Consider the following 13,056-nt stretch of genomic DNA (forward strand, 5'->3'; position numbering starts at 1 on the left):
AGCCGTTGGAGCCTGGCGTAAATTACCAAAATCTGGAATAAAAAGAGAAGAATTATCTAAGATAAGACGGGGACCTGACGAGCCTTTCCAGGAATTTGTATCTCGTTTGTTACAGGCTCCTTCTAGGCTGATAGAGGATACTGATGCAGCTATGGTATTAGTAAGGGAGTTGGCTTTTGAAAACGCAAATACGGTATGTCAGTCTGCTTTGCGTCCCTGGAAAGGAAAAGCTCCCTTAAATGATTATATTAAACTCTGTGCTGATATAGGTACTGGATATGTGTAGGGATTGTCCATGGCTGCTGCTATGAAAGGGAAAACATTACAAGAAATGCTGGCCACCCAGTATAATAAGCAAAAAAAGACGAAACCCTGGCCCTCCAGGGAGTTGTTTTAATTGTGGGCAGCCAGGACATATAGCAAGAAATTGTCCTACAGGAAAAAATGTTTTTCAGAAAAGGCCTAACACACTTGGGTTATGTCCTAAATGTCCTCAAGGAAATCATTGGGCAAATGAATGTCGCTCTAAAAGAGATAAGGATGGTAATATGATAACTGGGCAAAATTCGGGAAACGGACGTTGGGGCCTGCCCCAGGCCCGACAGCAAATATATGGGGCCTTCAATTCAAACAAGAAAACTCCACCCCAGGGACCCAGCAACAAAAATCCATTCATGACCTCCTCCGAGCCACCTCAGGCGGTGGCGGATTGGACCTCAGTACCACCACCCATGTTGTATTAACTCCAGATGTGGGTATGCAAGCCATTCCCACAGGCATTTATGGACCTTTAGCCCGTGGTTTGTTTGGTTTAATATTAGGAAGAAGTGGTCTTACAATGAAAGGATTGATTGTTTCACCAGGAGTAATAGATCCAGATAATGAAGGAAAAATAAAAGTCATGATTCATACTGAAACAGTAGTTTTAAACTTGCCTATAGGGACTAAGATAGCTCAGCTGATTTTATTACCTATGATAGATAAAATAGGAAAAGTTAAATGTGTAATTAAATGAGGTGATAAGGGCTTTGGTTCTTCTGATGCTTATCTTATTCAGCAAATAACCAAAGAATGGCCGGAATTAACAATTAAAATTATGGGAGTGCCTTTTAAAGGTCTCTTAGATACTGGACCTGACATTACTGTTATTTCTCAAGAATGCTGGCCATCAGCTTGGCCATTACAACCTTCTATGACTTCCTTACAAGGAATCGGACAGAAGGACACTCCTAGTCAAAGTTCTCAAATATTGAAATGGCAGGATGATGAAGGTCATTCAGGAGAAATACAACCTTTTATTATTCCAGGCCTTCCTGTTAATTTATGGGGAAGAAATAGAATGGAAAATATGGGAATATATTTGTGGAGTCCTAATAATACTATTTTAGGTCAATTGTTAAATCAAGGCCTATTTCCTTTTCAGGGCCTAGGAAAACATAATCAAGGTATACTTAATCCTATACAAATTAAGGAAAATCTAACAGACATGGGCTGGGTTTTTCCTAGTGAAGGCTACTGATGTTCCTGTCAATCATGCTGACAAAATTCATTGGAAAAATGATGATGTTGTTTGGATTGATCAGTGGCCTCTTAATAAAGAAAAATTACAAGCAGCTCGAGAGTTGGTGCAGGAACAACTTGATGCTAATCATATTGAACCTTCTAATTCACCTTGGAATTCACCAATATTTGTTATTAAGAAAAAATCAGGTAAATGGAGATTATTGCAGGATCTAAGAAAAGTTAATAGTACTATGTATCCTATGGGAGCCTTACAACCTGGCCTTCCATCTCCTATGGCTATTCCTTTGGATACATTTAAAATTATAATAGATTTAAAAGATTGTTTTTATACTATTTTATTACATCCTGAAGATTGTCAACGATTTGCATTTAGTGTTCCTTCAATAAATTTGCAGGAACCTAGGCAACGATAATCAATGGAAAGTACTTCCCCAAGTTATGGCTAATAGTCCTACCTTGTGTCAGAAGTTTGTAGCTTCAGCTATTGAATCAGTGAGACAGGAATTTCCTAATACTATTATAATTCATTATACGGATGATATTTTGATGGCTAATAAAACTGAACAAGAGTTACATATGGTTTATGGAAAACTTTTAACTGCTTTAAAAGCGAAAGAATTGCAAGTTGCTGAACAGAAAACTCAAGTTTCTTATCTTTATTCATATCTGGGTTTTCATTTATACCCCAGGCATTTTATTCCTCAAAAGATGAAATTATATCTAAAGGAATGTAGAACTTTAAATGATTTTCAAAAGTTGTTAGGTGATATAAATTGGATCCGGCCTGCATTGAAATTGACTACGTCTCATTTATCACCTCTTTTTGAAATACTGAAAGGTGATCCTGATCCTAATTCTGTCCGGATATTGACACCTGCAGCAAAAAAGGCTCTGGAGTTGTTTGAAACAGCTCTCTCTTCTGGAAAATTAACCTATTGTGATTTTTCAAAACCCTGGCATTTATTTGTTTTACCCACTAAGCATTCGCCAACAGGTGTTTTATATCAGGATGGTATTTTACAATGGCTGCATGGTAGTCACTCTTTTTATAAAGTTTTACCTAGTTATTATGTTTCAGTTGCTGGTAGAATTAGAGAAGGACGTCGAAGTAGCATCCTTCATTTAGGAAAAGATCCATCCTCCGTTGTTATCCTTTATAATGCTGAACAGCTTAATTGGCTTCTTAACATGACGGATGAATTTCCCATAGTCTTAGCTAATTTTGCAGGTTCTATTACCTTTCATTATCCTCAAGATAAAATATTAACTTTTGCCTCTTATCATCCTGTAATTTTCCCTACTGTGGTTCAAAAGGAACCTGTTGCTGCAGCTCTTGTTCTTTTTACTGATGGATCCTCTAATGGCATTGCTTCCTCAATATCACCTAATAAATCCTTAACTTGGTCTACAAAGTATACTTCTGCTCAGGTAGTAGAGCTTTATGCTGTTTATCAGGCTTTGTTGTTATTCCCTCAATCATTTAATTTATATTCTGATAGCTCTTATGTTATTAGTGCATTGCAAATTTTAGAAACAGTACCATATATTAATACATCCAATTTATTAGTTCAACAATATTTTATTTTATTTTATTTTGGTTTTTTGAGACAGGGTTTCTCTGTATAGCCCTGGCTGTCCTGGAACTCACTCTGTAGACCAGGCTGGCCTGGAACTCAGAAATCCGCCTGCCTCTGCCTCCCAAGGGCTGGGATTAAAGGCGTGTGCCACCACCGCCCGGCTTCAACAATATTTTATTAAAATTCAATCTTTATTACATGATAGAGCTCATCCTTGTTATTTTGATCATATTAGGGGACATTCTAATTTACCTGGTCCTCTAGGAGCAGGAAATGATTATGCAGATAAATTAACTCAAAGACTATATTACAGCAATCCTATTACTTTAGCACAACAATCACATGCATTACATCATCAACCATCCAGAGCATTACGTTATCGATTTAAGTTATCTCGAGAAGCTGCTCAACAGATTTTAAGACAATGTAATACTTGTCAGCAATTTACTCCTGCTCCTCATTTGGGAGTTAATCCTAGAGGACTGTGACCTAATGATATTTGGCAAATGGATGTTACCCATTATAAACAATTTGGTAAGCTCAAATTGATTCATGTTACTATTAATACTTTCTCTCTCTTTTTTTGGTTTTTCAAGACAGGGTTTCTCTGTGTAGCTCTGGCTGTCCTGGAACTCACTCTGTAGACCAGGCTGGCCTCGAAATCAGAAATCCACCTGCCTCTGCCTCCCAAGCGCTGGGATTAAAGACGTGCGCCACCACCACCCGGCACTTTCTCTCATTTTATGGTCACTACTGCCTTGTCTGGAGAAAATATTCGTAATTGTATTATTCATTGTCTCAATTGTTTTTCTGTATTGGGAATACCAAAACAAATTAAAACAGATAATGCTCCTGCATACACAAGTCTTGGATTTAAAAATTTTTGTGCTGCCTTTCATATTGAATTAAAGACTGGCATTCCCTATAATCCACAAGGACAAGGTATAGTAGAACATTCACAGCAGATTTTAAAAGCTCAAATACAAAAATTAAAGGGAGGAATATGGTATCCTATGACACCAAAAACTATTTTATTTCATTCTTTTTTTATTTTAAATTTTTTGAATGTGGATATTAATGGTGTTTCTGCTGCTGATCGACATTGGCATCCTTCCTATACAACTTATCCTCCTGTTTTATGGAAGGATCCTTTAGATAACTCATTTCAGGGCCCGGATCCAGTTTTAATATGTGGGCAAGGGTATGTTTGTGTTTTCCCTACAGATTCTCCTAATCCTCAGCGGGTACCTGAAAGGTGTGTCCGACATGCCAAAAAGCAAAACAGCAAAACTGAAGGCGAAGATGCAGAGAATGACCTTTCGCCCCAGAGTGAGGAGAAATAACAGAAAGCATCTTAAGAAGCACTTGGCTGTCTTGGCTCATGTTCTCGGCATTTTATGGCTTCTCCAGTTTACAGCAAAAGCTGAAAGATTTTATTAAGAGTTTATCTTTTGGATTCCCTTCTTTACATGATGTTGTTTCTTTTGGAGTAGGGATTGTATTGGTTTTATTTGTTATTTTAGTGTTTTTATCCATAATGCCTTGCTGTATGCGCATAATCATTAATCGTTTAAATAGAACCACGTTGGAGGTGAAAAAGATGAAGCTGCACGCTGAACAAGATGAACTTCCAATGAAGACTTTTAAATAAAATAAAAAAGGGTGAAATGTGGTGGAAATGTTCTTTAGCATAGGGGAAGAATTAGGGGTGGGCCCTCTGCTGAAAGGCAGGGAAGGGGAACCTTCACATAATCTCCCTGCAGCCGAGAGCATGACTGCTCCATGAAGGAGGGGGCACCTTCTGATAATCTCCCTGCAGCTGAGGACATAACTGCTCCATGAACCCAAGATGTTTTGGAAGTAATTCAAGGCTACTGAGATCTGTGCATGCAAGGATCAAAGAAACAGACCTCATGCACCTGGGCATGGGGGGAAATATTTACTGTAAGATAGTGAAGAAATCTTGTCTTGAAAATCCAAAAAAAAAAAAAAAGTGTCATATTGTCAAAATAGTCAGGCCCACATAGACCCTGGTGGCCCACCTAAGGTTCAGGGATACTATGAAAGAGGAGCCAAGAAAGATTGTTAAAAGCCAGAAGAACAGGGAGTTAGTTGTGAGACTGCATCTCCTAGGAATTTCAGAAGTTACAGCTATAAAGTCTTAGCAATGTGGCTGCCTACACATGAGCATAACAAGGACAACAGGCACGGTAACGGGATGTCCAAAAGCCCACGAGGCCGCAGCAATACACAAAGAATAAAGGCCAGGAAGGCTGACAGCAGAAGTGACCTCTCCCAGGAGGAGCACAACGCCAAATCACACTCACGAGTAACAGTACACAGAGTAGATTGGACTTACGTCTTTAGGAATATATAAGTATGTACATGCACATAAATGTATATGGCAACAACTAATGAAAAAAGGCAAAAGGGTATGTTGAAAAGTTTAACTAAACTTCAGAGGGAGGAAAGGAAAGCAGAAATTACGAACACAATTTTTTTTTATTTAGATGGCCAAAAAAAAGTGGTTTTAATTTAGTACCAAATGTGTCTCCAACATATTCAAATCACCCAAAATAGGAACATTAGAAGTTACTGCAGAAATGTATTATTTGGTTATAGGAAGAAACTACCTACCTGTTGAGGGGATTTGCATAAATCTCTTATTTGAAACATTAACAAACAAACAAACAAACAAACAAACAAAAAACCGGTCCGCTCATAGGAGTCAGGTTTCAGTCTGAAGTCATCCCACCCGACCTGCTTGTGCCCTGCCTGATTTAAGGAACTGTTGTCGGGCTGTGTTTTTTTTTTTTTTTTTTTTTTTTTTTTTTTTTTTTTTTTTTTTTTTTTTTTTTTTTTTTTTTTACAGCCTCTAGTGAGTCATCCTGCACGCTACCTGGCTCCTCCACGCGACATCACATGGTGGGGGAACTCCCTAACATCCTCATAAAGAATATAAAAGTCCAGGTCAGGCGCTCCCTTTTGATCAGTAGATCTCCTAGAAAGATCTCTCCCGAGCCTCTTTACCTTGCTTCCCGGACTCCTGTCCCTCCAGTCCTCTCCCCTCCCCCTCTACCCCTCCCCTCCTCCTTGCGGCCATCTCCTTTTCTCTTTTAAGCTTTCTTTCTTAGTAAGGCTCCTCTCCGTGCTGTTCTGCTGTTTGCTTGGAGCCGGGGTCTTCTGTGGCCCTGGCTACTTTGGAACTCACAGTCTTTGCCCCCCAAAGTGTCCGGATTGAGCCAGCAGAGAGGGGGTCATCCCCAGTCTCTCTCTCTCTCTCTCTCTCTCTCTCCATTATATATACGTTATATATAATATATACATTATAGATATACATATATATACATTATATACATATATATACATTATAGATAATATGTAGAGATATATCTATATTTATAATATATATAATATAGATAGATAGATAGATAGATAGATAGATAGATAGATAGATAGATTATTTTTGTTTTGTTTTGTTTTGTCTTGGAGACAGGGTTTCTCTGTATAGTCCTGCCTGTCCTGGAACTCACTCTGTAGCCCAGGCTGGCCTCGAACTCAGAAATCCGCCTGTCTCTGCCTTCCCAATGCTGGAATTAAAAGGCGTGCGCCACCACCGCCCGGCTATTTATATATATTTTATGTACATCGGTGTTTTGTCTGCATGTACACCCGCACACCAGAGGTGCCATCAGACCGTAGTGAACTGCCACGTGGGTGCCGGGAATCGAACCTTAGGAAGGGCAGTGAGTACTCTTAACCAATGAGCCATCTCTCAAGGCCCCCTCCTCGGGTTTTAAAGAGAAGCAGGCGATTCCATTAGGGCATCCTTATATCGTCTCTGTAATGACGCTGTTTCTTGGATGCTCTCCGCCTCCAGGCCACGCCCATGCCCTGCCCACCAAGGTCATGAGGTTCCTCTCAAGTAAAGCTCCTTCCTGAAGGGAGATTCTAAAGAAGATCTCCTTTTTCTAACACAAGGTGGTGACACCCACAGTTGAGACCAGCTAGTTCTACAAACTCACGTGATAGAGCAGAATCTAGACTGAAAGCTGGAGAAGGTATGAGGGAGGGCAGAAACACCCCAGAAGCAGATCTACAAGCCCAACCTCCCACACCCACCCATGCCCACCCCTATTCTGGGGGCTGATGAGCCTCTACAACTTGTACAAGAAGAGCCTGCTAGAAGAGGGTGGTAAGGCAGGTCTGTAGGTGTCTTTTTTTTTTTTTTTTTTTTAAGTTTTTTTGTTTTGTTTTTCGAGATAGGGTTTCTTTGTGTAGCTCTGGCTCTCCTGGAACTCACTCTGTAGACCAGGCTGGCCTCGAACTCAGAAATCCGCCTGCCTCTGTCTCCCAAGTGCTGGGTTTAAAGGCGAGCACCACCACTGCCCCTGTAGGTGTCCTTGTTACTTTGTGGGTTCTTTCATTCATCATTTCAAACCCCAAGCACTGGATAAGAGAGATAAAAGGATAGAGGAGAAAGGAAAGAGATCCCTGAATAAAGTCAGAGGTCAGAAAGGGAGTGGGCATTATCATCAGACTATTTCCCGATGATTATGGAAGTCCAACTGCAGTTCCTTGGCGCAAGTTTGATCTTCGTGTCTAATCCTTCCTTCCTTCTTTCCTTTCTCCTTTTTCTCCTTGTCTTTCTCCTCCTCCTAGTCCTCCTCCTCTTCTTTTTCTTCCTGCACTACTACTTAACAAACCAGGACCAACAACAACCAACAACCCACCATGTTAGCTTACAGGCAGTTCCTCTGGCCTTCTCTCAGGGACCCAGCCATTGCTTATGTCCTGACCTGCCACTGCCCCTGGTTTGACACGTGTGTGTGACATATAAAAACCCACCTTCAGCTCCCTCACTCTCTGTTCCCAGTGTCCCCTTTACCTGTTCTCAGTGGGCGCACTCTCTTCTCTCTCAGCCCTCACGGTTCTGTTCCAATCTGTCTGTCTACCTGTCCACCTGTCTGCCTCTATCTTTTTCCCAGGCCCCCACTCCTCCCCTCTCCCCAATAAACCTCTTTCACACCAAGTCTGTTGCATGGCTTACTTACTCAGGGGCACACCTTGGCATGGGCCCGCCAAAGGTACCCCCTCTCCACATTGTATTTTGTAACATACCAAGAACGACCCTGCTTCTTGGGGCCCTAGCATTTATGTATGCTCTCGAAAGTCTCCAGAATTCCAAATGTCGCACAATCGCAAAGAACTATCTGCAGCTGACAAAACCACGCCCCAGCATGAGGCAGATCATGGTTAGCGGCTGTGGACAATCTGAAGCAGCCCCACATCCCATGAGTTTTAGTTTCCTTTATTCATGCAGAGGACCAGAGGGTAGTTCCCAGATCCTGTTAGGTAGGTAAGAACTGCCTATGACTCCTGGTCCAGGGATCTAACAGTCTCTTATGAACTCTTCAAATACCTGTACTCATATGTACACACACACACACACACACACACTCTGTGTACAGACTGACTTTCAAACATCACTAGCCTCTGATGAGCTCTTGTACCATAGACTTTTTCCTCCAACCTCTGGGAAAGCCAGGCCACACCCAACCCCTTTCCTACAAATGTCTTCCGAGTCAGCAATCCTAATTACTGACGGACAAGTGCTGCCATCTCCAAACCCTTTGTGGTTTAAAGCTGTAAAGATTTTTTTTCAAAAGCCACATTTTACAAAAGCTCAGAGCACATTTCCAAGATTGCTTGAATCTGGAGGTTTCTGGACTCTAATCCTAAATTGTTCCAAATAAATATATTTTGGTCTTGACTGGCTAGGCACTGGGGGTGGAGTGCATACCTATCATCATTCCAGCACTTGGAAAGCTGAGCCAGGAGGATCAGAATTGGACAGTAATCTGGGCCGTATAGTGAAACTCTGCTTCAAAACAAATATATAAATTTTATTTTATTTTTTTGGGTTTTTTGTTTGTTTGTTTTTCCAGACAGGGTTTCTCTGTGTAGCCCTGGCTGTCCTAGAACTCATTCTGTAGACCAGGCTGGCCTCAAACTCAGAAATCCGCCTGCCTCTGCCTCCCAAGCGCTGGGATTAAAGGTGTGGGCCACCACTGCCCGTCGAAAGGAGCATACATGATAATAAGCAGAACCTCCCAGGAGTCTCCTTTGGTTGACAGTGCTTTGAGAACTTTACCAAGGCAATGATATAGTGCCTGAATTCAAGACTCAGACTTCTGACTCCAACCATGGGCAGCATTTCAGACTAATCTTTTACCTTGACTTCTCCAATTTAGAAAGAACAGAGAACAGAGAAACCCTGGGGCTTTTTCCAGTTCAGTATCTGAGGGTCCCCCACCTCTGAGGCTGCTGTGTGTTTTCTTTCTATGTGTTATCTTTTTGTTGACTTGCTTGTGATCCAAAAGATCTTGAGGTCAGAGTAAACAAATGTCTAAAGAAAAACCCCTGGCAAGAAAAATCACAGCAAGAAAACTGTGCTCTTGAACCAAGTGACCATAGGGGTTGTACATGCAGCATTCCCATAGCCAGCTGTGGATCTGTGACCTTGGGGACTTTCCTGGAGAGGTCCAACTATTTTTATCACAAGAAAGAAAAATAATTCAGAAAGTTAAGGTCATGGGGCTGTTGCTATATTAACTCAAAAATGAGAGAAATAAACTTTAATAAAGAGGATATTATAAGCCAGGTGTGATTCATGTCTATAATTCCAGCACTTGGTAAATGGAGGCAGGACAACAGTTGACGGTCATCCTTGCGTACACAGTAAGTTCAGGACTAGTTTGGGCTACACGAAGAAATCCAGGCCAGCCAGGGTTACACAGTGAGACCGTACCTTTTTTTTCTTTCTTTTAAAGATTTGTTTTATTTATGAGTACACTGTAGCTGTCTTCAGTCACAATCAGAAGAGGGCATCAGATCTCATTATGGATGGTTGTGAGCCACCATGTGGTTGCTGAGACTTGAACTCAGGACCTCTGGAAGAACAGTCAGTGCTCTTACCCACTGAGCCATCTCCCCAGCCTGAGACTGTAGGCAGCCTCTTGGACGATAAAATCCAAGATGGCACGGGTTCCCTATACACTGTAGCAATAGACGATTCCACTGCACATGCGCCTCTCCCAAGCAGGTGTATGCTAATGAGGGTCTGCCAGAGAACCAGTCCAGGAGGACTTGGCAGCTCAGGCTCTGGTATATAAGGAGCTCTCTCTAGCCATTCCATGCCACTCCACAGAAGCAAGCAGACCTGCAGTACCTAGGAAGGAGAAGAAGAAGAAGAAGAAGAAGAAGAAGAAGAAGAAGAAGAAGAAGAAGAAGAAGAAGAAGAAGAAGCAGCAGCAGCAGCAACACCAAGAAGAGCCGTGACATCAAGAAGAGCTGTGACACTTAAGAACCTAGGAGAGCTGTAATACCTAGGTACCTTAAAGAGCTCTAACACCTGGGTATCTAGGAGAGCTGTAGCACAAAAGAATATTCCTGGGTAAACCGTTGAGAGAAGTCTCGGTGTTCTGTCGTCATTGCTGCTGGTGGGCAGCAGAGGCGCAGAGCACATGAGACCTTAACATCAAAGTGAACATGTTTATACCCTGCAACCTCAACACCCAGGAAGAGGTCTGCTCAACATTTTGTGACTTGTCCTTTCAAATTTCCTCTTTTTTTTCCATTTAGAGATCAGCTTATTGGGCTAGTGAGATGGCTCAGTAGGTACAAGTCCCGAGCCTCAGATTCCATAGTGGAAGGAGAAAACCAGCTCCCATTTGTACCCTGACCCCACTCGCCCGCTCGCCCAGGCTCTAAGGCCAGGCCTGGTGATTGGCGTTCTCTATCGTGTCCCCGCCCACTTCCCTGAGGCAGCGTCTCTAACCCTGAAGCTTGCATTTCCCCAGCTCTTGCTTTCATTTATCGCGACAAAGTCTTAGGTTATTCAAACTGTCTTCATCCTGTAGCCACACAGGCTTGGAACAGATAGCCATGCTCCTACCTCAGTCCCCTGTACTGATTCCCAGTACTGGGATTACAGATGTCAGCCGCCCCGGTGTGAGCCTCCTGACTTGTTTTGTTTGTATGAGACGGACTCTCGAGTCACCGGGGCTGGTTTCAAGTTCACTCTGGATCGGAGGCTGGCCTTCAACTCTTTATTCTCCCCAGTGCTGACATCGCAGCACTTGGTCTCCTGTAGCCTAGGCTCACTTTGACCTTACTAAGCAGTTAAGGGTGGCCTTCCATCCTGATCCTCGGCCTCCTGACTGTGGGGATTACAGGCATGTGATACGAAGCCGACTCGGTCGTTGATGTTCTAAGGAACCATGACTAAGGAGTAGAGAGGGTGTTTGGAAGCACTGCCAGCAGTAGGAATGCACAGACTGTCACGTTGATCACCCTGAGCTCTGTTCCTCAGGAGCTCCCAGTTGCTGTTGGTGAGATAGCGCAATTCAAACACATCCGTAAACATAATTTAATTTGTTAATCTTTAATCAGGTTGAATTATTGAGCAAACTATCAGCAATAACTGCATTTGCTCAAGGTACTGCTCTTAAAACTTGAATATGATAAAAATCACCAGGTAGCCGGGCGTGGTGGCGCACGCCTTTAATCCCAGCACTTGGGAGGCAGAGGCAGGCAGATTTCTGAGTTCGAGGCCAGCCTGGTCTACAGAGTGAGTTCCAGGACAGCCAAGGCTACACAGAGAAACTCTGTCTCGAAAAACCAAAAAAAAAAAAAAAAAAAAATCACCAGGTGATTCCGAGCTTCATCCCAGGCCCATTGGTTTCAGAGGGGCTTCAGTTGAGTCGCTTTTCACAAGTAGTCGTGGCAAACACCTGTTATCCCAGCAGGGTTGGGGTAGAAGGATGAGATCAAAGTCAACTCCACGAAGAAGCCCCGCCTCTGCTTCTTGAGTGCTGGGGTGGTTTAATTATTTTTTAAAGGCAGGGTCTAGAGTATCTCTGGCTGCCATCAAACACACAGAAACCTGCCTGCCTCCCCAGTGCCGCCACCCTCGGCTGTCAGCCAGCCCTTATATGTGAGAGCGGAGTATCTGCTCTCAGGAACTCAGGTCTTCAGGCTTGCAGGGAGAAAACCGCTTATTAAGCCATGTCCCCAGCTACAGGGTCGTTCCTTACCCACCCCCATCTCAGGTACCTAGCCGTATCTGTTAACGGGTGACACTAGGGGCAGGTGAGGTTGCAGGGTATAAACACGTTTACATTTGATGTTAAGGTAGGGGTCTAGGGCTGGGGAGATGGCTCAGTGGGTAAGAGCACTGACTGCTCTCCACAGCTTCAAACGTAACCTCACCTTAGCAGATAACACCGGATACTGTCTACCGTCATTTTTTTTTTTTGTTGGATTCTAGAGACAGAACCATATTTGCTAAATTCTCAGGTATTGACCTTCCTTTGCAGAGGATCGGTTCTGGCAGAGAGGGGAGTGTTCCTCTGACCTGTGACTGATGCTCTGGAGACGTCATGCTAAGGTTGCGTAGTAACATAGGCAGTCACGAGAAACTCAAGTCAGAAGCCAGAGACTGAGCGTGCACCGCTGCGACCCTTGGGGGCAGGTGTCTTTTTGAATCAGCCGCTCTGGAGTACCCTTTGCACTTTGACGGAGCAGGGTTGGGGTTGCTCGTCTCCGAAGCCCATCCCAACCTCGTGACGCCTCCCACGCAGCGTGGGGGGTGGAGGGGACTCCCGCGAGGACGGAGACCCCGCCCGGTAGCCGCCCTTTCCGGCTTCTTCCCATTTCCGGCCCCGCCTCCGCTGCGTCGCGGTGAGGTCACGCGGGCGACGTCACCGAGTTATGACGTCACTGAAGGCGGGCTCTCGGGAGAGGAAGGGGCGGGGCCCGGGCGGCCCCCGCGCGTGCGCGTTGGGCGCGGCCCGGGAGGAGGCGGAGGCGGCGGTGTTGCGAACCGCGGCGGCGGCAGCAGCAGGGGCGGCGGCGGCAGCGGCGGAGGCGGGCGCTGGGGGGGGTGGGAGGG

The sequence above is a fragment of the Mastomys coucha genome, unplaced genomic scaffold (assembly GCF_008632895.1).
Source record: "Mastomys coucha isolate ucsf_1 unplaced genomic scaffold, UCSF_Mcou_1 pScaffold3, whole genome shotgun sequence".
Classification (NCBI taxonomy): domain Eukaryota; kingdom Metazoa; phylum Chordata; class Mammalia; order Rodentia; family Muridae; genus Mastomys; species Mastomys coucha.